Consider the following 26780-nt stretch of genomic DNA (forward strand, 5'->3'; position numbering starts at 1 on the left):
TAAATCTATATTCAACAAGTATAAAAGAATGGTTGTAGACGTAAGCAATTTGGAAGAAAAAAGCCACTTGACTTAAATATGACAGAAAATCATACGAAGTCTGATACCCCATGACCGTTTTTGAGATTTGAGGTTATGCCACGTATTTGAGAATAAACAAAATCCAGTTAAGTGTCTATATTATTAAATGAATTGTATTTTCAGAAAGCATTAGATAAAGTCTATGTTTTAGACCTTGGAATCCATTTTTCTCATGAACACAATATCGTAAATAGATGAGAATTGAGTTCCCAATCTATAAAACCCTTATTAAATCATCATGTAGCTGAAATATTCTATATTGGCAATCAATAGAGTTGAGTAATCTTTTCATAGTCACAGTAATAAAAAACAAAAAATATTGAAGAAGTAATTTTTCAAAAAATAGAGGTATAGCACATTTAATTGTGGATCGAGAGGTTGATAAATAATTTTGTGGTGATTCTGAAGAGACTATCTGGGCACTTTCAAAAGCTTTAGAGTTCATAAACTGTTCTTATTATGTCTAATTTAATATTTAAAATTATGACTCTTCATTCATTCATTCATCAAACATAACTTAGATATCTACAATGGGTATTGTGCTAGTGGCTGGAGATTTCAATGTAATGAAACAGTTCCTAACTTAAAGAAAAGCAGCACATGAAATTTTACTAATGCATTCAGTCATTTACTTAACAGATACTGAATGTTTGCTACCATGAGTCTATGATTCCTATGCATATCAACTCCCATGAAGCACGTGTAGCTCACCAATGGAATACAGAGAAATATTCCTGACATAATACCAAAAATAGTCCATTTGTGCTACTAAAACAAAATAGCTGAGACTGAGTAGCTTATAAAGAACAGAAAGCTATTTTCTCACAGTTCTGGAGGCTGGGAAGTTCAAGATCAAAGCACCAACAGGTTTGGTTGTCTGGCAAAGGCTTCTCTCTGTTTTCCAAGATGGTGCCTTGTTGCTGTGTCCTCCAGAGGGAAGGAATGCTGTGTCTTCATATGGCAGAAGGCTGAAAGGCAAGTGAGGTAACACTGTGTGAAGCTTATTTTATAAGGGCCTTAATCCCATTCAAGAGGGAGGAGCCTGCATGTCCTAATCACCTCTTAAAGCCCTCATCTTTCAATACTGTCACATTGGCAACACCTGAATTTTGGAAGGGATACATTTACACCATAGGAATACCTGTATATTACCCCAAGATCAATACTGGGTGACAAGTTTGCAGTCATTCACAGACATGAGCAAAGCAAAAAATGTGACTCACCTAACTTGCAGGTTGCTAGCTAAGGTCAAACAGAGTGACATGCTGTCTTCTTGTTTCAGCTCTCATACTATAAACAAGTGACCTTTTTGTGGTCTATTTAGTGCCATCTTATTTTACATTTTCTTGGCTCTTTGTTGGTGATTTTGTTGCTTAAAATATCCGCTCTTCCTGCCCCCGCTGCAGACTAGTGCTAAAGTGCTGAAGTGCCGTCTAGTGTTCATAAGCACAGGAAGGCCAGAAAGTGCCTTATGTAGAAAGTATGTGTGTTAGATAAGCTTTGTTCAGGCATGAGTTATTGTGCTGTTAGCCATGAATTCAATGTTAATGAGTCAACAATACGTATTAAATAAGGTGTCTTTACACAGAAATACACATAAAACAAACTTATGTATTGATGGGTGATCAGAGGCTCATAGGAACCTAACCCTGTGTTTCCCCTAGGAGCAATGCTTCAGTATTCTGGAATTCAGGGTTTGAAGAGACTTTATAGAACACAGCTATTGTGAATAATGAAAATCAGCTTTGTTTTTACGTATTTCCCTAGTTGCTATGTGGAAAATGAACTGCAGTGGTGCAAAGGAGGTGGCAGAGAGGTCAATTAGAATGCTTTTGCAGGAGCCCAGCCCAGGAGCTTGCACTCAAGGGGTAGTTATGGTGATGGAAAGAGGAGAAGAGGGAGTAGAATGGTTTTTAGTTGGAAAGGACAGAGTTCCTGTATGCCTAACCAAAGCAGGCTCGCAGTCATTCTTGTATTGCTGTATTTAAAATTTCTGAATAGCTTTTCACTACCTGATATAGTCCTTATTTATTTATTTATTTATTTTTATTTCTGTTTTCCTCTGCTGGGATGGAAGCCATGTGAGACCACGTGCCTTACCTGTTTTCTTCATTCCCATAGCTCCAGTGCCTAAAGCCTAGGCTGGCCTAAAGAAGCCCTCAATAAACATCTACTAAATGCATGGGCTTGCCAAAGGGATGGAGCAGAGGTTGAGGGAGAAGAGTAATTAACAGTGCTAGGAATGTGAGGAATAGGAGATAGAGTAAATTAAGATCCTTTTGGTTAACTTCTAGAATATTCCAATCTCACAGAGAATTTTCCTATAAGAAAGTACAGACTAGAGGGGTTCATATATGGAGAATTTAAATCGCCCCATGATAACTCAAGAATGCTTCTAAATTTCTGCATAGAAATGGCCATTGATTCATTCATGTCTCATGTGAAGACCTTGCCATACAAGAAGAAATTACATGGATGGTATCTTAGTTGGCTTGGGCTGCCATAACAAAATGCCACAAGTTGGGTGGAATAAACAGCAGAAATTTATTTTCTCACAGTTCTTGAGGCTGGAAGTCCAAGATCAAGGTGTTGGCAGGTTTGGTTTCTACCAAGGCCTCTCTTCTTGGCTTGCAGATGGCGTCTTCTCACTGTGTGCTCACACGGCCATTGTGTGCATGGAAAGAGAGTAAGCTCTGGTGTCTCTTCCTCTTCTTAGAAGCATACCAGTCACATTGAACTAGAGCCAATCCATATGACTTTACTTAACCTTCATGACTGCTGTACATGCCCTTTTTCCATATGCAGTCACATTCTGAGGTGTACTGGGGTCAGGACTTTAACAAATAAATCTGAGGGGGACACAGTTCAGTCTATAACAGACAACCTTAAGAAGAGCCAGGGCTGTTGCTAGGTTGTTTACCCAGATGGAGACGCAACAGTGAAGCAAGAGCCATTTGCAAATGGTACTCCCAGACCAGCCTCGGCCAAGCCCAAGGGCAGGTTTGAGGCCATCCAGGAGCCAGAGTCCCAACACCAGGCTCCTACAAAGTCTAAATAAGCATCCTCTGAATGCTGTTGCTTACTTGGAGATATTTTTAAGTGTCCCCAGTCTTTGAAAAGGGAACTAAATGTTCCCCCTGCCTCAGCTCCCTGCTGCCTAAGAAGCATGTGATGGAAAAACCAGGCTGGGCTAGGGACAGAGTGGGAGCGAGTGAGCTCTCAGGTCCTCACGTTGATTTATGTTGTGGTTAGTGGTTGTAGTGATTGGGCTTCTCAGTGGTGATTGGTATGATCTGGAGGTTGGCGTTGTTAAGGAGAGGTTTCGGTGATGAGTACAGAAAATAGAAAATTACTGTAAATAAGGTGGTATTTAGCTGTTTTTAATTTTATACAGCTCATTATACCATGGTCAAATGAAAACCTTGACATTTGGGGCAGGAAGCATGTGGCTAGTGGGGGTGAGTGGACTACAGTCCTGGCTGCTGCAGAGTGAAAGTCTTTCAAGAACCTCACAGAAGCAAGCCACACAAAAGGGAGCTTTAGAAATCAACACTGGTGATTTCGTCTTCCAGACAGAGTTCCCAGATTCCTTACTCTGCTTGTCAATACAGAGACAGGAATGGGGGCACTAGGGGATGAGAGGGTGGACTGCCCCAACACACCGGGCACAGGCAATGATATTCTCATTAGATCAGGCCAGTGGAACACACTGTCCTCACTCTGAGGCCTTCGGTCATGGAGGTCAGATGAACGCAAAGGCTCAACGTCGCTAAGGCCAGGCTGCACTGTTAAGGCAAAGGCCTAACTGTTCTCCAGACAGCTCAGGAAAAGGCAAAACATTTTCCTGGGTTACTCCTTGCCTGGCTAGATAAAGCAGTCACCCAAAGACTGAACTGCAAGAAACTGTGAGTCTTTGGTACATCATCTACATTCAGGTCAAAAGAACCTTGAACATAATGTTTGTCTCTGCAGTAAAATCCCACTGTGATTCTATCTTCTCTTTGAAAACGATGAAGTTGAACGAATATAACATAGCAAGATCATAGTATGGCACAGTGGTTAAAAAAATGGACTTTGGGATCAGGTGACTCCCTAAACACACTGCGTTCAAATCCAGCCTCTGACACTGACTGGTTGTGTGACTGTGGACAAGCGAGGTATCCTTTCTGTGCATAATGATGGTATCTTCCTCCTGGAAGTGTGGTGAAAAATACACATACAAGGGCTAGGGACAGTGGCAGGCATATGGGACAAAAGAAACTTGTTATCATGAGTACTGAACAAATGCTCCTTTGGAAATTTCACTGGGTTAAAGGAGAGAGAAAGAGAGCCAAGGAGAGAGAGAAACAGACAGAGAGAAAGAAAGATACAGAGAAAAAGAGAAAGTATGTGTGTGTGTGAGAGAGAGAGAGACATAGAGAGACACAGGGTTGTAGGGGAGAGAGAGAGAGAGGCTGTGTGTACCTATTAGGTAGGAAGCAAAGGAAGAACAAACTGGTTCTTATGAAGCCTAACTGGAAACACTCTGTAACAGTGGTCCCCACCTTTTTGGCACCAGGGACTGGTTTCGTGGAAAACAAATTTTCCACGTTTGGAGGGTGGAATGGTTTCAACATGATTCAAGTGCATTACATTTATTGTGCACTTTGTTTCTACTATTATATTATAATATATAAGGAAATAATTATACAACTCACCACAGTCTAGAATCAGTGGGAGTCCTCAGCTTGTTTTCCTGCAACTAGATGGTCCCATCTCGGGGGTGATGGGAGACAGTGACGGATCATCAGGCATTAGATTCTCATAAGGAGCAACCTAGATCCCTCCCATGCACAGTTCACAATAGGGTTCAAGCTCCTATGAGAATCTAATGCTGCAGCAGTTGTGACAGGAGGCAGCGCTCAGGCAGTAATGGGAGTGATGGGGAGTGGCTGTAAATACAGATGAAGCTTCACTTGCTTGCCTGCCGTTCACCTCCTGCTATGTGGCTCTGTTCCTAACAGGCCATGGACCGATAGGTATTTTAGAGCAGGGTTGGGAACTCCTACTCTTTAATATTATTTTATTTTATTTTTTGAGACGGAGTCTTGCTATGTTGCCAGTCTGGAGTGCAGTGGCATGATCTCGGCTCACTGCCACCTCCACCTCCTGGGTTCAAGGGATTCTCCTGCCTCAGCCTCCCAAGTAGCTGGGATTACAGGCACGCGCCACCACGCCCAGCTAATTTTTGTATTTTTAGTAGAGACAGGGTTTCACCATGTTGGCCAAGATGGTCTCAATCTCCTGACCTCGTGATCCGCCCTCCTCGGCCTCCCAAAGTGCTGGGATTACAGGCGTGAGTCACCGTGCCTGGCCCTGCTCTTTAGTATGCAAATTCCTCCCAAATGTGGGCCAGTGGCTTAGCTGATACAACATACATTTTTCCCCCTCTCTAAATGGAATGTGTTATAGTCTCCTCTTTCTGAGCCTCTGTAGATTTGAAAAATCCAGGAAACACCTTCATCTGCCTGGGCCAAGTCTCACCTTCCTCTCCTCTTCATCTTGACAAGTGTCCCTGGCTTAAGTCATCAGCCGCCAGTTCCCCGCCCCTTGGAGTGAGGCCTCCATCACCGGAAATCCTTCCTCTGCCCAGCAGGTGCCTTGAAACCTCTGAGAGTTTAGGCCTTAGAGATATTCTCTGGTGTATGTCTTACAAAGAAACTTGCTGATTTGAAAGAAAATGTCTATTCATGACCCTGGAAATGAAGGGAGGCAGTAAGAAGAGAACTAGGAAGTATAAGAAACAAGGAAAGAGGCTGGGCACAGTGGCTCACACCTGTAATCCCAGCACTTTGGGAGGCTGAGGCGGGCAGATCAGCTAAGTTCAGGAGTTCGAGCCTGGCCAACATGGTGAAACCCCGTCTCTACTAAAAGTACATAAATTAGCTGGGCGTGGTGGTGGGTGCCTCTAATCCCAGCTACGTGGGAGTCTGAGGCAGGAGAATCGTTTCGGAGGCGGAGGTTGCAGCAAGCTGAGATTTCACCACTGTACTCGAGCCTAGACAACAAGGGCGAAACTGTCTCCAAAAAAAAAAGAAGGAAGGAAAGAAAGAAGGTCAGGCGCAAGTGAATGAGTGAGCGAGTGAGCGAGCGAGTGAGGTGAGGTGAGTGAGTGAGGTGAGTGAGGTGAGTGAGTGAAGTGAGGTGAGTGAGGTGAGTGATTGAGGTGAGTGAGGTGAGGTGAGTGAGTGAGATGACTGAGGTGAGGTGAGTGAGGTGAGTGAGTGAGGTGAGGTGAGTGAGGTGAGTGAGTGAGGTGAGGTGAGTGGGTGAGGTGAGGTGAGTGAGGTGAGTGAGTGAGGTGAGGTGAGTGAGGTGAGTGAGTGAGGTGAGGTGAGTGAGTGGAGTGAGGTGAGTGAGTGAGGTGAGATGAGTGAGGTGAGGTGAGTGAGGTGAGGTGAGTGAGGTGGGTGAGTGAGGTGAGGTGAGTGAGTGGAGTGAGGTGAGTGAGGTGAGATGAGTGAGGTGAGGTGAGTGAGGTGGGTGAGTGAGGTGAGGTGAGTGAATGCAATGAGCTGAGTGAGGTGAGTGAGTGATTGAGGTGAGGTGAGTGAGCTGGGTGAGGTGAGTGAGTGACTGAGGTGGGTGAGGTGAGTGGGTGAGGTGAGTGAGGTGAGGTGAGTGAGTGAGTGAGGTGAGGTGAGTGAGGTGAGTGAGTGAGGTGAGTGAGGTGAGGTGAGTGAGGTGAGTGAGGTAAGGTGAGGTGAGTGAGTGAGGTGAATGAGGTGAGTGAGTGAGTGAGGTGAGTGAGGTGAGTGAGGTGAGTGAGGTGAGTGGAGTGAGGTGAGGTGAGTGAGGTGGGTGAGTGAGGTGAGGTGAGTGAGGTGAGTGAGGTGAGTGGAGTGAGGTGAGTGAGGTGGGTGAGTGAGGTGAGTGAGGTGAGTGGAGTGAGGTGAGTGAGTGATTGAGGTGAGTGAGATGAGGTGAGTGAGGTGAGGTGAGTGAGGTGAGGTGAGTGAGGTGAGTGGAGTGAGGTGAGTGAGTGATTGAGGTGAATGAGGTGAGGTGAGTGAGTGGGTGAGGTGAGTGAGTGAGGTGAGGTGAGTGAGGTGGGTGAGTGAGGTGAGTGAGGTGAATGAGGTGAGGTGAGTGAGTGAGGTGGGTGAGTGAGGTGAGTGAGGTGAATGAGGTGAGATGAGGTGAGGTGAGTGAGGTGAGTGAGGTAGGTGAGTGAGTGAGGTGAGTGAGGTGAGGTGAGGTGAGGTGAGTGAGGTTAGTGAGTGAGTGAGGTGAGGTGAGTGAGTGAGGTAGGTGAGGTGAGTGAGGTGAGTGAGTGAGTGTGGTGAGGTGAGTGAGTGGGTGAGGTGAGTGAGTGAGTGAGGTGAGTGAGGTGAGGTGAGTGAGGTGAGGTGAGTGAGGTTAGTGAGTGAGTGTGGTGAGGTGAGTGAGGGAGGTGAGTGAGGTGAGGTGAGTGAGGTGAGATGAGTGGGTGAGGTGAGGTGGGGAGTGAGTGAGGTGAGTGAGGTAAGGTGAGTGAGTGAGGTGAGTGAGTGAGGTGAGTGAGTGAGTGAGTGAGGTGAGTGAGTGAGGTGAGTGAGGTGAGGTGAGGTGAGTGAGTGAGGTGAGTGAGGTGAGTGAGTGAGGTGAGTGAGGTGAGGGAGGGAGGTGAGGTGAGTGAGGTGAGGTTAGTGAGTGAGTGAGGTGAGTGAGTGAGTGAGGTGAGTGAGGTGAGGGAGGGAGGTGAGGTGAGTGAGGTGAGGTTAGTGAGTGAGCGAGGTGAGGTGAGTGAGTGAGGTGAGTGAGTGAGGTGAGATGAGTGGGTGAGGTGAGGTGGGGGAGTGAGGTGAGTGAGGTGAGTGAGGGTGAGGTGAGATGAGTGAGTGAGGTGAGTGAGTGAGGTGAGTGAGGTGAGGGAGGGAGGTGAGGTGAGTGAGGTGAGGTTAGTGAGTGAGTGAGGTGAGTGAGTGAGTGAAGGGGGGGATGGGAGGGAAGGAAGGGAATGGCGCAACATTTGCAAAGTTTACTGTGATGCAGGAAACGAAAAGTGGCAAGTGAGCCTCTTCACGTAAATCTACCTGAAAACATGAACATCTGTCATAGCCAGGATAAATTTAACATGCAGAGAAATACACACACTAGAATGTTAAAGGCAGCAAAGATCCACAGTGTGATTAGAACCATGTTAAAACCAAACACAGGCCGGGCGCGGTGGCTCAAGCCTATAATCCCAGCACTTTGGGAGGCCAAGACGGGCGGATCACGAGGTCAGGAGATCGAGACCATCCTGGCTAACACGGTGAAACCCCGTCTCTACTAAAAATACAAAAACTAGCCGGGCGAGGTGGCGGGCGCCTGTAGTCCCAGCTACTCGGGAGGCTGAGGCGGGAGAATGGCGGGAACCCGGGAGGCGGAGCTTGCAGTGAGCTGAGATCCGGCCACTGCACTCCAGCCTGGGCGGCAGAGCAAGACTCCGTCTCAAAAAAAAAAAAAAAAAAAAAAAAAAACCAACACAAATCGATGCAGGAAAAATGATCTGAAGGAAATGTTTCCAAAGTGTTAGCAGTGGTGGTCTTCGGGCGGTTTTGAGGAATTTTCTTCTTTTGATGTAACAGAAAGAAGGAGCAGACTTATTTAAAAGAGAAACCTCACTGCAGTAAGATCGCCCCTTTCACAGGCCACTCTCAGCAAGGCAGCTGGACCATTCCAAGAACCTATTTGTCTTGTTCCTTCTCCATTCCAGCTTTTCTCACTTTGTACCAGGTCCTTCATTTCCTGATAGGTGTCTTTACCTTCTAGTACCTTCCCGTCCATTCTGTCCACTCGTCAGAGGGCTGCTGGACTCATCCACCTCAATTAACTACCACTTCCCACTCTTTCCCACCCTGACCTCGTTCATCCACCTCCCGAATAGCTCCGGCATCCTCCCTGCCACTCCCCAGGCTGGAGTCCAAGTCTGGTCCACCTCTTCCCAGCCTCTCGCCCTCAGGAGAAGGTACAAACCCTCCCATTGTGTACACTGACTTTCACACTTGCCTCCCTCCCCTTCCCTCCCTGTGTTCCACACAACCAGGTGTCCTGCCCTTCTCCTAAGCTGCAACAACAACCTCTGAATATTTGTACCACAGCCCTTATCACGTGAAACCAAAAATATCTGTTTCTTATGTGTCTTATTCTCCCAGTTACAAACTCTCTAAAGACAGAGACCGTGTCTTAACACGGTCGAACCCCCAGTCCCTAACACAACCCCTGGCACAGGCTGAATTCTCCATCAACACCGTTTCACTGAGTGTGTTTGCCAAAAGCTTTCCATGATTCTTCTCTGAAGACTGTCCAAACCTTCAGCCTGACTTTCAGAAACATCGAAAGGCTGGTTTAAACCTAGCTTTGCCACCTTAATGGCAAATGAACGCCACCCGCCCCCAAAACGGGCTCTGCCATACTGAGTGCTCACTTCTCTGGAGCATAGCTCACACATGTTCTCCCACTCCTTTTTTCTCACCGTGCCCAAAACACCCTCTCATCTTCGGGTTTCCTAATTTCCCTCTAGTTCTCCCTCAACTCCCAGCTCCAGTGCCACCTCCTCTCCAAGTCCTTCCTTCCACCCCACTCAGCTTCTGCAACCATCCGTGATCCTTTGCTGCTTCTGGAACTTCTCATGTGTGTATATCTCACTTGGCTAATTCAATGTAGGTAAGCCCCCCTCCCCCTCATGCTGCACATGCACTTGGACCTAGGAGCTCCTCAGTAAGAGCTGCTGACTGGCTGATGTAGGTCATGCGCTGCCGCGGAGGTGACTGTGCTGGGTGTGCCAGTTTTGGTTACCAGGCTGTGGATCCAAGTCTCACATAGGCCGCACCTTCAAGGGAGGGCCCCTGAACCTAAGCAGGAGAGGTTCAGTCATCCCAGTCCTCCCCTAGCTGCTCTGCCTCTGCTTCCTGATCGCCTGCCACAGGCCACTGTGTGGACCGCCAGAGAGACCCCGCCACAGCTCGCCTAGGGACCAGGACAGACCCCGGTGGACGAAGGGCCCCGCAGCTTGCAGCCAGCGTCCTGGTGCTCAAAACAGTCCATGCATCTTACAGAACATCATGGTTTGCTGAATCTGTAGGCAAACTGTTACTATCCATGGGAAAGTATTAGGAACCAGAAAATCATATTTGTTTTCCTTCTCGCTATAAACTTTCAAAGGCTCCCCTCTGAATACCGTGTAAGGCAGTAAGTAGCCTGGTATTTGAGACCTTACACATTTTTATTCAAATCTGTCTTTCATTAATCGGATACTGTCCAAGGCCACCCAGCCTGTACCTTTTACTCATTTATAAAGAAATGGAAAATTCCTTACTGAATGAGTGAATGAATACATGCATGCAATGGTGATTGTCTTACACTTTATATAACACGTTCTCTGGATTTACTAATAAAAAATGCTGTAGGCCTCTTCCAGCGGCTTTCCCTCATCCTGGTCTGCATTGCTGGGGCTCTGGTTGCAGCCAACACTGAAGACTGCAGGGCACCTGACGAGACCAACATCTTGTCTTCCAGAGACGAGGGTAATGTCATGAGTCACTTCTTGGTCTTTCCCCTGTCTCTGCGCATGTGGTGTCAGCCGTGGTGCCTGCCAACCCGAAGACAGGACTTGCTACATATGTCAGCAGTGCAAGACACCCGAGTTACCCCGAGTTACCAAGGGCGAATCCCTATGGGTCCACAGCAACTGCAGTCCTTGCCTCCTCAGAAGAAAGAATTCGACTGAGGGGCGTAAGGCAGAAAAAGAGACCGAGCAAGTTTCAGAGCAGGAGTGGAAGTTTAGTTAAAAGGCTTTAGAACAGGAAAGAAAGGAAAATTCGCTTGAAAGAGACCCACGCAGGCGCCTGAAGGTCCAAGAGAGAAAAGAGAGCACAAGAAGACAGTAAAAAAAAGAGGGTCTTTAACCTTGATCCTGGGACTTCATAGGCTCGCCTCTTCCCCACGATTCTTCCCTTACAGGGTGGGTTTCCTGCGTGCGCAGTGCTCGCCTTACCCTTTGAGATGGAGCATGCGCAGTGTGTTTAGGGCGTTCCACGCAGGCCCCTCTGAGGTTTTCTTCCCTTTTCTGGTGGAGTGGGCGTCAAACGTCACCATTTTTGTCTCTTAACGCGCATGCCCAGGAAGTTGCTTCTGCCTGAGGCCTGCATTCAATTAACATTTTGATGTTAACAGGTGCGGAACATTAGGAAATGGCCTCTTCTGGTGCGGTGGAATTGTCATTTTTAGAGAGGCGATGCGATAATTGCCGATAATTGCCGAATCATCACCCGCGATTTCTAGTGGGTGGTGGGGAGAGCTCTCTTCTGCCCCTTTCTTGCATAATTACCTGTAACGCATAAAGGGGGCTTGACTGGGACTTTGGAGTGAATTCAGGGAAGCTAGCCATGCGCACCTCGGTAGACCACTGGGGATGAGACTTGAGAGTTTCTGGGCTTGCCGTCGGCCCATTGTAGGCAGATCAGTGCGAGGGATCCTCACACTCCGGCTACTACAAAACTGGGCCTTTACCTCTGCTTAACTAGAAAGAGGCCTGAGCGGGTGACTCATTCTCACTCATCAGAGCATCCGCAGTGCTGCAGCCCTGCCCCAATCTGCCTGTGTCTGGGACAGCCTCAACGCCAAGGGAAGGAAGAGGAAAAAACTCGAGTTTTACAAACTGAACAGAATTGAGGAGGAGGCTCCTCGGGGCCGGTACTTTCCTCCCGCACTGGCCTCTCTCACCTGCCACCATCAACTTTTACCCTCTTGGAATGTTCAAGCTGTTTGTCATTCCCTGGGAGCAGCTTGTCCACTAGCTTCTACATTTGGGGCTGAGTGACAAGAAATCAAAGGGACGAAATGGGCCAGTTCCCTAATCTTACCTCCCTGCGTTAAAATGGAGAATATATGGGAGTAAATAAATGGAAAATACACAGTCATTTCTTTACCATCACAGTCAATAACGGCAGAATCACTCCAGGAGGAAATGCACTCTGGGGGACTTCCTTCATCTGAGACACCTAACCTGGGGATAGCTTGGCTCTGTGTCCCACCTCCACCACCAGAGACTCTCTGCCCACTCCCTTCTCTGTATTCTCCAAGATCTAGGTTCCTGGAGAAAGGAGAAATGTTTTCTACCTGGAGTGAATATATCTGGTGTCCTTCCAAATAGCTGCAGCCCATGCATCTTTAATAAGAAGGAAGCCCTGATGAATGTCACAAAGCCAATAAATGTGGCCACCACCATGGTGGAGATGTTGTTATCCAGCTGTCAAGTACCTGCAGTGTGCAGGGCAGAGCAGAGATCAGACATGTTGCCCACCCAATTGGCTGATGATCAAAGTGTCTGTGTGTTTCTGTAGGCATTTCCATTTCAGTGTACATTTTAGAGGAAAATAAATACACTCAGACAACCATCTCCCGTTTTTCTTCTCCCTACCCTCCACCTTTGATAATGGAAGAAACTCTTTTCCCTTCCCCCTCCCTTTTATAATAAAACAGTTCCTTGGAGGTGTCAGTGGGGCTGCTTAGGGGCAAAGGCCGCGGATCCCAACTCTGCACCTAGGAACTGGCTGATCCTTGTGACCCGGTCAACTGGGACCCAGTTGTAGCCAAACCTCTCTTCTCTCAACGGCAAGACCTGCAATTGCTCAGTTTCATCCCAGATCCCAGTGGTTCTAGCTAGACTCAGGCCAAAGATGACTTGGGCCTTTTGATGAAAGGCCTTTGGGAAATTAGCACTTTTCCACTGGATTATTGGAGCTGCAGAAACTTGCCTACCTCTGGGATTCTGTTCAGCGCCTGACATCCTGAAAGTTTGCCTGGGCTCCTCCCAGCCCTAGTCTAACCCTGAATGAGCTGGCACTGGCTGGGCAGCCTGGCCTTACCTGGGATCCCTGTTTGGCTTGGCCTTTGTCAAGGAGGCCAGGATCCTGAGGAACTAGAGGATTAAGCAACAGCTTCCCAGGGGCGAATTCCTGCCTAGCGCCTGGTATCTGGTTTCTGAGCCAAGCAAGGGTGGCTCTGTTTCTGCTGATTCCTGATTGTGGTTGCATGCTATATCCTGGTTCTCTATTCCTGCCTGGATGTTCCTCCCCAAAAGGAATTAAGTCAAGGGCCCTGAGAGCTGCGGGCCCAGATGTAGCTCTTATACGCAAACATTTCCACTTCGGAATTCTCGGAAGTTATTAAGACCCCTTAGAGCCATGCTGGGGTCCTGGTAGCTCTTCCTCTGGGCCCAACTTAATTAACTTGGCCAGGTGTTATTTTAGACACCTGAAATAGGCGAGTGCTTGGTATCAGGGTGTTTTAAATTTCAGAGGGGCATGGCATGGCATGGCAAGTTTGAGGCTGGGACTTATAATGCACAAATAAGAGTCTTCTTTGTCACTCTAACAGTTTTGCTCATCTTTTTTTTTTTTTTTTTTTGAGACAGAGTCTCCCTCTGTCGCCCAGGCTGGAGTGCACTGGCCGGATCTCGGCTCACTGCAAGCTCCGCCTCCCAGGTTTACGCCATTCTCCTGCCTCAGCCTCCCAGGTAGCTGGGACTACAGGCGCCCGCCGCTGCGCCTGGCTAGTTTTTTTGTTTTTTTTTTTTTTTTTTTTTTTTTTTTTTTTGAGACGGAGTCTCGCTCTGCCGCCCAGGCTGGAGTGCAGTGGCCGGTCTCAGCTCACTGCAAGCTCCGCCTCCTGGGTTTACGCCATTCTCCTGCCTCAGCCTCCCAAGCAGCTGGGACTACAGGCGCCCGCCATGTCGCCCGGCTAGTTTTTTGTATTTTTTAGTAGAGACGGGGTTTCACCATGTTAGCCAGGATGGTCTCGATCTCCTGACCTCGTGATCCGCCCGTCTCGGCCTCCCAAAGTGCTGGGATTACAGGCTTGAGCCACCGCGCCCGGCCGTTTTTTTGTATTTTTTAGTAGAGACGGGCTTTCAAGTTTTGCTCATCTTTACTCACTATGTCTCAGATCACCCTGTGGGTGCTGGAGAGTTATGTCTGATTGTTTTTGCACACAGGTCAGAAATGTTTGAAAGATAGTCTGAATTTCTTGCCTCCTTCCCTAGAGCAAACCTAATAGCTCAGACTGCAGCAAGCTGCTGATATTCTATCTCTGTGAACTAGGAGGTGATAAGCTGAGGAATGCCTGCTCCTATCCCCATTTTTACCTGAGGTCCCAGAAACTGGCATGCACCATACGCCCCGGGTTTGCCAGGGACAAACCTGTTTAAGCCTGTCCTGTTATACACGTGAAAACACCCTCTGTTGTTCTCGAAAGTGAAAGCTGGACAATGAATTATGGAGTTGCCCTGTGTATAGAGGACATCCCATTCATTCGAGCTGTGTTCTTTCCAGATGTACAGAGAGCATGCTATGGCTGGAGAAGTTAGGGCTGAGAAAGGGAAGTGATTTGTCTACACTTACATAGTGAGTCAGTAGCAGAACCATTTAAGAGAATGCAGGGGCTTTGACTAATGCACTACTCACTCCTGACACCACCCTGGTAAAGGGAGTAGAAAGGACAGGAATAGTTCAGTTGACAACATGTGGTGGAGGAGAGAAGCCTGGGTGCCTATGCATGTGAAATGACATTAGAAGGCTTCCAAAAGGGCAGGCGCAAAATAATATTGCACAGTGCAATTGATCTTTAGTGGGAGCTCAAGAGCTGTTGGTTGATGAGTGAGTTGATGAGTTACAAGTGCCCACAGGGAGAAGGAAAACATCAAGCAGGATGACCAGGGGTTGCTGCAGAGAGGAAGCAGTGAACTGCCCGCAGCTGGCTGAGCCTGAGCCTGTGATGGGGCCGAGGGTGTGCAGGCACCCTACGGGCGGAAGGACTCAGGCTACCTCTAAGTCTACTGAGGCATTATTTACCAAGGTGAGGGTTGAGTTGGATTCTGAAAAGGAAATCTGGTAAGGAGAAAGAGGCGAGCCCAGCATGAAGGAAGGAGGTGTAGGGACAGTGGGCAGACGAGACTGCCCGGGGCAGAGGGAGATGGAAGAAAAGAAACAAAGAATGTCTGCCCAGCATCCTCATTTTTTTGGTTTTCTGGGAAAATGGTGAAACTCTTGCAAGTGGCGATTACAGAGGGCGGGAGTAGGAGAGAAACCACAGTGATTTTTTTTTTCAGGACCAAAAAAAATGTTTTCCCCAAACTAAACAAAGTCAGATTGAGAAATTCAACATAGTACCTCAGGGACCTGGTGGCTCATTGCTACGTCTTGCCACAGGCGCCGGCCTCAGATGCTCATGGCCGCCTGGGGAGGAGACGAAGACATTTAAACTTTTCAAGATCCAAACAGTCATGGTTCTCTTTTTGCAAAATAGTTTTTGTCGGCCTCCTGTAGATAGTGGGGGTCACACCTTTTGTGAACCGCAGCACGACATGTGCCTGGATGCCTCCTCCCCACCTGTTACCTGCCCAGGGAGCCTCACCTGCCTCATAGGACAGCCGCATAGCTTGTGACTTCAGTGTGGTCCTCTTACACTGAAAGCCCCCAAGTGATGGCTGCTGTTGTTACCTAAAAGGTCATTTCCCTCAGATGACACCAGTGCTTTAGGATCATTAAAGAAACAAAGGAATCTTCTAATTACAAGATGAAACTCTGCCTTCAAAAAGGGAGATGCGGCCAAATTCTTTAGGAAAAACTGGAGCTGGGGCCTGGGTGGTCTTGCTGGTATTCCTTCTTTTGTGATTAAATAAAGCCATTCATTTCAGAGCTGCCTTAAAAAAATGTAGGAGTCATTCAACCTTCTTCAGCAAATTATAGTGATTTTAAATGAACAAAAAAGTCAGTGGCCCTATCCACATCCCCACCCCTCCCCGCGTCAGAAATCATGTATCTGATGATGGAAATTATCCACAGCCTGAAAAGAAAAAATCATGGCAACTTCTCAGTTGCACATCATACTTTCATATTTCTATTTATGTGAAATTCTTATTCTCAACCATCTGATTTTTGTTAACCTTAGGGATCTAAATCTAGTCAGGTCTTGTGCCTGCAGACCCCTTTAATTAGCGTGATAACTCAAATTGTTTTCAAATTGAGGTGGCTGTGCTTCTGATTCTTATCTGTGGAGCCAGAGGCCTTGGGGCCACCTGCACAGCCCCATTGGCTGAGATTTTATCTGCAAGCACTGCCCTCCCTCACAGGACTCTGCTGGCCAGGGTTGAACTCTGAAGCTTCTCCAACCTCAGGTGGAAATCTGAGTTCTTGCCCAGCCCAGACTGCTGGGGGATCTCAGCAGCCCACCTCGGCACACAGGAGGAGTGGGCGCTGAGCTGGCACAGGAACTCTATCCTCCTGTCCTCACCCTGGGATTTCTGATTTGCTGCAGGGTGTGGGAGAACCCAGCTCCTACCTCTGCTAGCTGTGCAGAGTGGAGAGGACGTCACCGTCTCAGACAAGAATGAGGGGCTTGCCCACAGTCTCTGCACCTCTCAAGTGGTCTCTGGAGGCAGCCCAGGGCACTGGCTATGATCCTGGGATCCTGGGATCTACGTAGTCACTGGTGCCAATGTCCATGCTAATGACTCTAGTGGCCACCTGTCCAGGCGAGGGCTGAACCCCGGCACCAACGTAACTTTTTCCAAGCAGCCTAGATTAGGCAATTGAAAGAAACAAAAACAACCGTGAGGTAAAAGGAACTTCAGCATAATCCTAGTTTTTATTACATAAATAGAGGGTGGGGGTACCCACCCCACCAAACCAAAAGGATTCATGACGCAGTGCAAAGTGCCATGTGCCTTCACAGAGAGAAGGGTCATGTCAATGTCAACTCCTACAGCAAGTCAACTGTACAGAGACAAATGGTGTTTTAAAAATTCCGTTTTATTCATTGGTAGTTTTTCCCTTTTTAACAAAATTGTCTATATTTAAGGCATACAACATGATGTTTTGACACACATATACAGAGTGAAATCATTACTACAGTCAAGCAAATTAACATATTCATAATCTCGCATAGTTATTTTTTGTGTGTGTATGATAAGAACACCTAAAATCTACTCTCTTCACAACTTTCCAGTGTACAATATAATATTACTAACTATGCTGTACACCATACCTTTAGATTTATTTATCATATATGTGCACCCTTCGACCTCTCCCCATTTCTCCCTCTCCCATCCCCGGTAACAGCCATTCTACTGTCTCTTTTCTACTTATTTAACTTCTCTTTTAGATTCACATATAAGATGAATCACAGCATTTTTCTTTCTGTGGCTGGCTTATTTCACTTAACATAATGTCCTCCAGGTTCATGCATGTTGTCAAAAATGGCAGCATCTCCTTTTTAAAGGCGGTATAATATTCCACTATATATGTGTGTGTGTGTGTGTGTGTGTGTATTCATAAAAGCATACTGATTAAGGAAATTGTTTAAGCCATACTGGTCTGTGGTCTGAGTTAGACCGTGATTGTGTCCTTTCCTTTGGCTGACCTTTATAATCCCTCAATAAGCTGTGCTAACATAGGGAGGCTGCATTTCCCAAATCCCTGTGATGAGCAGTTTCTTTATCCATTCATCAGTTGATGAACACTTAGGTTGTTGCCATATCTTGGCTATTGTGAATAATACTGCAATGGACATGGGAGAACAGGTATCTCTGTAAGGTACTGATTTAATTTCCTTTGGGCATATATCCAGCAGAGAAATTGCTGAGTCATATGATAGGTAGCTCTATTTTTAGTTTTTTTGAGAAACCCCTGCAATTTTTTCCATAACGACTGTCCCAGTTTATATTCCCACAAACAATGTACAAGGATTCCCTTTTCTCCACACCCTCTCCAACACTTGTTCTCTCTTCTTTTTGATAATCGTCATCTTGATGGATGTCAGGTGATATCACATTGAGGTTTTGATTTGCATTACTCCAATAATTAGTGATGCTGAGCACCTTTTCATATACCTGTTGGCCATTTTTATGTCTTCTTTGGAGAAATGTCTGTTCAGGTGCTTTGCCCATGTTTTAACTGGGTTATTCTTGTTGTTGCTTTTGAGTTGTGTGAGTTCCTTATATATTTTGTATATTAACCCTGTATCAAATCTCATGTTGGTGCAAAAGGAATTGTGGTTTTTGCCATTAAAAGTAATGGCAGAAACCGCCATTAATGCCATTAAAAGTAATGGCAAAAACCGCAATAACTAATATATGGTACACAAATATTTTCTCACAATCCATAGACTCTATTCTTTTCATTTTGTTGACTGTTTTCCTTGCTGTGTGGAAAATTTTTAATTTGATATAGTCCCACCTATTTATTTTTGCTTTTGTTGCCTGAGGTTTTGATGTAATATTCAAAAAAAATCATTGCCAAGGCCAATGTCAAGGAGCTTTCCCCCTATTTTCTTCTAGGAGTTTTATGGTTTCAGGTGTTAGATCTTTAATCTATTTTAAGTTGATTTTTGTGTCTGTTGTGAGATGGGGTCTAATTTCATTCATTTTCATGTGAATATCCTGCATTCCCAATACCATTTACTGAAGAGGCTGATTTCTCCGTTGTACCTTCTTGGTGCTCTTGTCAAAAATTAGTTGATTGTATATGCTTGGGTTTATGTCTGGACTGTCTGTTTTGTTGGTTTATGTGTCTGTTTTTATGTCAATACCATACTGTTTTGATTACTATAGATTTGTAGCAAAATATAAAAATCACCAAGTATGATGCCTTCAACTTCATTTTTCTTTCTTAATAAGTTTGGCTATTGGGGTCTTCTGTGATTCCATACAGATTTTAGAACTGATTTCTCCAGTTCTGTAAAAAATGCCATTGGAATACTGACAAGGATGGTTTGGAATCTTCATACTGCTTTGTGTACTATGAACATTTTAACAATATTAATTCTTTCAGTCCATGAATATGGGATCTCTTTCCATTATTTGTGTCATTTTAAATTTTTTTATCAATGTTTTATAATTTTCAGTGTGCAGGTCTTTCAGCTATTTGGTTAAATTTATTCCTAATTATTTTATTCTTTTTAATGCTATTAGTGAAATTGTTTTCTTTATTTTTTATTTTTTGGATAAGTCATTATTGTTGTGAAGAAAGTTATTGATTTTTGTATGTTGATTTTGTATTCTCCAACTTTACTGAATTTGTTTATTAGTTTAAACAGGTTTTTTGTGTGTGTTTGAAGTTGTTAGTGTTTTGTACATATAGGATCATGTCACCGGTAAACAGGGATAATTTTACTTATTTTCTGATTTGGACGCCCTTCATATTTTTTTCTTATCTGACTGCTCTGGCTAGTACTTTCAATACTATGTTGAATAGAAGTGGCAAGAATAGGCATCCTTGCCTTGTACTGGATCTTAGAGGAAAAGCTTTCCATTTTTCTCACTGCTTATGTTGCTGTCTCTGGGATTTTCAAAAATGGCCTTTATTATGTTGAGCAAATTTCCTTCTATACCTAAAACGTTGAGACTTTTTAATCAAGAAAGAATATTGCACATTCTCAAATGCTTTTTCTGCATCTATTGAGGTGAACATGAATAACCTTGAAGAGCACTTTGTGAAAGTGACTTACAGAGTGGTTGTGCCTAAAGCACTGACTCAAAAAATGATCAAGTGGTGGCTGGGCGCTGTGCTCACGCCTGTAATTCTAGCACTTTGAGAGGTCAAGGCAGCAGATCACCTAAGGTCAGGAGTTTGAGACCAGCCTGCCTAAAATGGCAAAACTCTCCACTAAAAATACAAAAAAATTAGATGGGTGTGGTGGTGGGCACCTGTAATCCCAGCAAATTGGGAGGCTGAGGCAGGAGAATTGCTTGAACTCAGGAGCCAGAGGTTGCTGTGAGCTGAGAACGTGCTATTGGACTCCAGCCTGGGCAACAGAACGAGACGCTGTCTCAGGAAAAAAAAAATCAAGTGGGCAAGAATTGCCAAATATGCATAAGGAAAATTATCTCAGAGAGGCTGGGGGTGGGGGTGGGTAGACAGATCAGCTTAGCCTCTAAGGTAGGGCATGTATATTCTTGTAGTAAGAAGTTATATAAAGGGCCTTCTCTTTGTAGGAACAGTAGCTTCTGCCCTAATTATAGGTCATTGTCATCATCTACCTAAAGTAGTAAGCATTAGACCCTTGATGAGTGAGGATCAGGTGAAAGTAGTAAGTGTTGCTTGTAAGAGGTGAAAAGAAGGGCTATTCAACAAATGGTGTTGGAACCAGTGGCTAGCCACTTTAAAAGAAAAAAAAAAGCTCGTTCCTTTTTTTTTTTTGAGACGGAGTCTTGCTCTGTTGCCCAGGCTGGAGTGCAGTGGCCCGATCTTGGCTCAGCAAGCTCCGCCTCCCAGGTTCACACCATTCTCCTGCCTCAGCCTCCAGAGTAGCTGGGACTACAAGTGCCCGCCACCATGCCCGGCTAATTTTTTGAATTTTTTTTTAGTAGAGACGGGGTTTCACCGTGTTAGCCAGGATCCATCTCCTGACCTGGTGATCCATCCACCTCGGCCTCCCAAAGTGCTGGGATTACAGGTGTGAGCCACCGCGCCTGGCCTAAGCTCGTTCTTACCATACCCTTTCCCCCAATAAATTCCACGTGGATAAAAAACTTAAAGGTAAAATTTGAAACCCTAAGATCTGAAAAATCATGGGTGTCTTTATTGATGATCTCTGTATAGCGAAGTCCTTTCTAGTGTAGAAGCCACAGATTTAAAAAATTACAAATTTAATACCATAAAAGTATACATACTTTTGTATGACAAAATTACTTTTAAAAATGTGAAAATCAGGGCAAATACTTGCAACATATATGAGAAACACAGGGTTAATTTTCTTAAATTATAAAAAGCTGGTACAAACCAATAACAAAAAGCTGGCACGAATCAATAAATTAAAAATTGGGCAAAGAATATGAATGGGCAGTTTATAAGAAAAGTCACACAAATGTGTGCTAAGCACATTCACTTGACATGAAGAATGCATAGCCAAATCATAACAGGATACCATTGTTCACCTAATTGGCAGAGACTATGAAGTTTTTAAAATAATTAGTGCCTGTGAAGAAACGTGGAGAAAGGAACTCACAAATATTGTTATGGGGACTGTTAACTGGTGGTCATGTTGCTAATATTAATCGACTTATCTGAGAGCAATTTAACAAAATCAACTGTAATTTTCAGTGTATGCTCCCTTTGCTCGAGGAATTCCACTGCTTGAATTTAGACTACTACTGCCTTGACAAAATTATACCAAAATATGTAGGACAAGGATGTACATCACAGCATTGCTTATAATAGTGGAAACAACTGGAATTTACCTAAATATCCATCAGCTGAGACTACTTAGACAACAGAACTTTATGAAGCAGGTTTTAAAAAGGTGAAAAGTTGATGGGTAGAGTTTGCATATAAAGGATTTTTAATTTTAATAAGTAGAAAATAAAGAAGCAAGGGCAACATATTTAGCAATATCTGACAAAGTTTTTAAATTGTGTAAAAACTTTTGGGCACATTCCCCAATGTATTTATTTATTTATAGAACATATACATGTATATGTACATAAAGAGATACAAAAATAGAGCAAAAGGGGTGAATTAAAACAAAGAAATATAAGCTGTACTATATTTTTATACCCCTGAATTGTTTTAGAGACTTTCTTGGATGTGTGCACCTACTCTACATTAGAGTGGTGTGAGTACATCATTATGGAAATTTAAAACTTTGTCTGCAAATTCTTTGACACTTCTTCCATTGGGAGATGAAATCCCCTTCACACTGGGCAAGCTTTTGTGGTTGTTTTGACCAATAGGGGAAGAGAGAAATGATAATATGTGATACTGAGTCTTGGCTGTAAAAAGTGATGCATCTTCTGCCTTGTTGCTAGGATACTTGTTCTTAAGCCTTTAGTGGCTAAATGGGCAGCCTAAGATCACCATGCTATCAGGAAGCCCAAACTAACACAAGTGGAAAGATGATGGGGAGAGAGATGTGTCCAGGTGCTCCAGCTTTAGTCTCTGCCTGCCCCTGCACAAGCAATACCAGGCCAGCCTGCTGAGCTCTTTCCACATTCCTGACCCACAGAAACCAGGACTGAGGAGAAACACTTGCTACTGTTTTAGACCGCTATGTTTGGGATTGATTTGTTATATAGCAATAAATAATAGAAATAACCATGATCCCAAATTTTTGTGCACACTCGTGTGTGTATGTGTGGTGTTGTGTACACAATTGGCCCTTGAACAACATGGGTTTGAACTGTGCAGGTCACTATACACAGATTTTCTTCTACCTCTGCTACCACTGAGACAGCAAGACCAGTCAGTCCCTCCTCTTCCTCCCCACTCCTCAGCCTACTCAACATGAACACAATGAGGATGAGGACCTTTAGGATGATCTACTTCCACTTGACACATAGTAAGTATATTTTCTCTTCCTTACGATTTTCTTAATAATATTTTCTTTTCTCTAGCTTACTTTTTTCTAAGAATACAGCATCTAATACATATAACGTACAAAATAGGTGTTGCTTGACTGTGTTATTGGTAAGGCTTCTGATCAACAATAGGCTTTTGGTAGTTATGTTTTAGAGGAGTCAAGAGTTATATGCAGATTTTCAACTGTGTTGGGGGATCGGTGCCCCAACCCTCATGTTGCTCTAGAGTCAACTGTATATATATATGTGTACACACACACACACACACACAAATATTTTTACATATGCAAATGTACATCCACATTTGCTGTGTTTTGCATAATTTTGAGGCAATAGAGAACAGAAGGAACTGCTGAGAATGGTTATTTTTGAGTGGTGGACTGGAAGGCAGGGAAGCTGTGATAGTTAATTTTAGGTCTTAACTGGATTAAGGAATACCTAGAGAGCTGGTAAAGCCTCAAATCTGGGTGTGTCTCTGAGGGTGTTTCCAGTGGAGACTGGCATGTGAGTCAGTGGACCAAGTGGGAAAGATCTGCCCTCATTGTAGGTGGGCACCATCCAATCAGCTGGGGGCCCATAGAGAACCACAAGGCAGAGGAAAGGAGAATTCTTTCTTTCTCTCTCCTGCACCTGGGACACCCTGCTTCTGTTGCCCTTGAATATCAGAACTCCAGGCTTTTCAGCTTTTAGAGTCCAGGACACCCTGGGTTCTCAGGCCTTTGGCCTCAGACTGAGAGTTGCACCATTAGCTTCTCTGGTTCTGAGGCTTTGGACTGAGCCACACTATGGGCATGCAGTTTGTGGGCAGCTTGTCATGGGACTTCTCTGCCTCCATAATCACATAAGCCAATTCCCCTAATAATCCTCTCCTGTCTCTCTCTCTCTCTCTCTATCTATCTATCCATTATCTATCTATCTATCTATCTATCTATCCATCCATCTATCCATCCATCCATTTATCTATCTCCTATTAGTTTTGTCTCTCTGGAGAACTCTAAGATCATCTTTGTTAGAAATGGAATGTTAATGCTCTATTGTTGCTGCATGATCTATAATTTTTTCTTGTGTATCTTTTAAAATCTTTACCTGGCTTGGGAGGAAACCATCCTTTTGTCTGCTCATATTAGCTTTTCTAAAGTCTGGAAGCACGAAGTTTCTGCACAGTACCAAGCTGGACTGAACAACAGTAATGTGCTTAACGTTATCCAAAACTGATTCTAGTTATCAATTGCGCAGTCCTTGGAGTCATATTTGAAGGTCCACATCCTGGTTCCATCATTTCCTATCCTCTCTAAACCTCAGGTTCCTCTTCTGTAAAATACAAATAATACCAGTACCTACCTATATTAGTTATCTATTGCTGTATGATAAATTACCCAAAACTTAGCAGCTTGAACCAATAAACATGTATTAGCTACAACCTCTGTGGTTTATGAAGCCAGGCATGACTCAGCCAGGAGCTTCTGGCTCAAAGTATCTCATGAGGTTGCAATCCAACTACTGTCTGAGGCTGCAGTCCCATCTGAAGGTGTGACTGGGGCAGGATCCTCTTCCAAGTCCATGCATGTGGTTGCCAACAGGATTCCATCCAATAGAGTCTGTTGGACTGAGGGTTCCACTTCCTCACTGGCTGTTGGCTGGGAGTCTCCCTCAGTGCTTTGTCACATAGACCTCTCTACAGGGTGGCTCATGGCATGGCAGCTGGAGCACCAAAGAGAGAAGTCACAGACTTTTTACAATCTGATCTTGAAGGGGACATCCTATTACTTCGACATACTCTACTCATTCAAGGCAAGTATATGAATCCGGTCCACACTCAAGGAGAAGAGATTATACAAGGTAATGAATGCCAGGAGGTGAGGATCAACAGGAGCCATCACAGAGGCAGCCTACAAAAGACCTCATAGAGTGGTTGTGAGCATTAAATGAATTAATGTCAGTGTTTAAATCATAGTATAGCTCAACAAATGGAAGGTCTTATTAATGTTATAGATATCTGTCTGTGTTTAACATTTAATATCAAGTGTTCTTTTCTCTTTTTTTTGAGACAGAGTCTTGCTCTGTCACCGAGGCTAGAGTGCAGTGGTGTGATCTCCACTCACCGCAACCTCCACCACCTGGGCTCAAGTGATTCTCCTGTCTCAGCCTCCTGAGTAGCTGGGTCTACAGGCACACGCCACCATGCCTGGCTAAGTTTTGTATTTTTAGTAGAGACAGGGTTTTGCCATGTTGGCCAGGCTGGTCTTGAACTCCTGACCTCAAGTGATCCACCTGGCTCGGCCTCCCAAGGTGCTGGGATTACAGGCGTGAGTCACCGTAAGTGCTCTTTTCCTGCAACTAATTTATGGTGAGATTTCAGTGAGGCCCTTTGGCCAGAAATGTACTAATTTATCCACCTAGGTGTTTTCTCAGACTCCCCAAGGCAACACTGACTTAGGAGCGGCTCCTGCCAAGCAGTGATGTGGGCTGGGCCTGTCATGGCTTTGGGCCCTCTCAGTACAGCTCATCGAGCAGTCACTGAGTCTGTATTAGTGCCTATAACAAGATGGGAACCCAGGTAGTAACTGAGGACCTAGCAGTGAACCAGGCATGTGTAATTTCTGCCTTTACAGGGCATGCAAGTTACTGGAGGGGATTCAGACAGAGAAAAGACAACTTCAGCCATTCCTGGGTGCTCTTAAATACTGATATCCAGAAAGGCATAAATCTAAATGATTACTCTTCTCTTACTACCTCAATATTTGAGGGCAAATGAGGAGGTTTATTATTGTTAATTATTTAATTTCAGAAATATATAATTCATTTAATTAAAATCTATTTAATACCAAAAATGTTATATTTATGAAATTTACTAACACCAAGTGTGCCCTCACTCTGGTGGAGGCAGGAAACTAAACTGCCTGCCACCGTCATGAGATCAGGCTCACCATGTGGTGATACTTTGGTTTCCTAGGAGACTTAGCCCTGGCACAGGCACACAGCTGGACACATGCAAATAATTGCTATCCTCGCCAGGTGTTCAGTTGCTCTTCGTACAAGCATCTCTACAGTCTCAAAAAGTATATATTCATGCATTCAACAACTGTTTTATGAACAATAAGCAAATGCTAGATTGGGGTACTCTTTGGATCCCACCTATTTCCAAATTTCAAGGACTGCATTCTCTCCATTCATTGTCCTCCAACACAGCTTTCGAGACTATGAATTGGGGTCTCCCACTCATAGGCATGCCAGCACAGCATAAGGTAGAGAGCAGAACAGAAGCCATCAGAGTGGACTTCGAGTCAATCACAGAAACAACAGCAATAAGCCACAAAGACTCAACAAGCGGGGAAAAGGGGCAAGGGAATACAGTTATAGAGCACAAAAGTTCTCCAAACATTTTAAACATTTTCTTCTCACTCTTACAATTCCCACTTTCTGTGTAGGAAAACAAAGAAAAAGAAAATGCCTTGTACGAGGTCCTTACTCCTCCAGAGGGAGTTGAGCCAGAGTCTTTATGGCATGAGAAGGGAGAGAATTCATAATTAAATAAACAGCAAACAAACCTCAGGACAAATGTTACCCCTTATCTTACCTAAACTCTACAGTATTATAATTTACTCAGTCAATCAATAAGTACTTTTTAGCATCTACTCTATACCAGGTACTATTCTAAGCTCAAGTTTTATCACGGTACTCCAGTTTTCTCCTTGTAATATTTACATTCAGTAAACACTTACCACTAAACCTCCTGGCATGCAGAACTATAATCTGTAACCTATTATACACTTCTGAAAAATGTTAACAGAACCTTAGTTGGCAAGATCAAGAACTCATTAAAAATGCGGTTTAGAGAATAAAAATTTAAAATGATACTATGTTTGAGGAATTACATACACACATATATATGTAAAAATATATACATAAACCAAATATTCAGGAAGATACCAATTCTGAAACAAGCTCTGTCTATATTAAAGAACTCCTCTGCTGGAAATGTTTTCTCCCTAATCTCCTTCAGATATTTAGTATATATCTGTGATATCATGATTTTCTAGAGCATATTCTCCAACAAATGTCATGTCACATAAGCTATGTGTTCTTTCATGTTTAGAAACTAGCCCTCACTGTGAAGTATAACATCTTCTTGCATTCACAGCCTCCCTTGTTTTATCTGTGCAAATCTCAGCAAAATCTTGTGTAACTGTATTAGTCAGCTTCACTGCATAACAAACAATCCCCCAAAATCTCAGTAGTTAGATCATCAATGTATTTCCTGCTCATGATACATGTAGGCTATGAGTCTGCTATGGCTCTGTCCCATGTGTTTCGTCATCCCAGGATACAGCTGAAGGAGCAG

The 26780-nt window shown here is 44.5% G+C and overlaps 1 long non-coding RNA gene across 1 annotated transcript; it reads right to left on the reverse strand.

The window, feature by feature from the left end:
• Positions 1-10431: 10431 nt before the first annotated feature.
• Positions 10432-26566, reverse strand: LOC117074941. The gene is made up of 4 exons (XR_004433784.1): positions 26350-26566; positions 16426-16662; positions 15658-15783; positions 10432-11228 (listed from the first exon to the last, which is right to left on the reverse strand). It is a non-coding gene; the product is annotated as an uncharacterized LOC117074941 (long non-coding RNA).
• Between the last annotated feature and the right edge of the window lie 214 nt (positions 26567-26780).

The sequence above is a fragment of the Trachypithecus francoisi genome, unplaced genomic scaffold (assembly GCF_009764315.1).
Source record: "Trachypithecus francoisi isolate TF-2019V2 unplaced genomic scaffold, Tfra_2.0 Lachesis_group5, whole genome shotgun sequence".
NCBI classification, from domain to species: Eukaryota; Metazoa; Chordata; class Mammalia; order Primates; family Cercopithecidae; genus Trachypithecus; species Trachypithecus francoisi.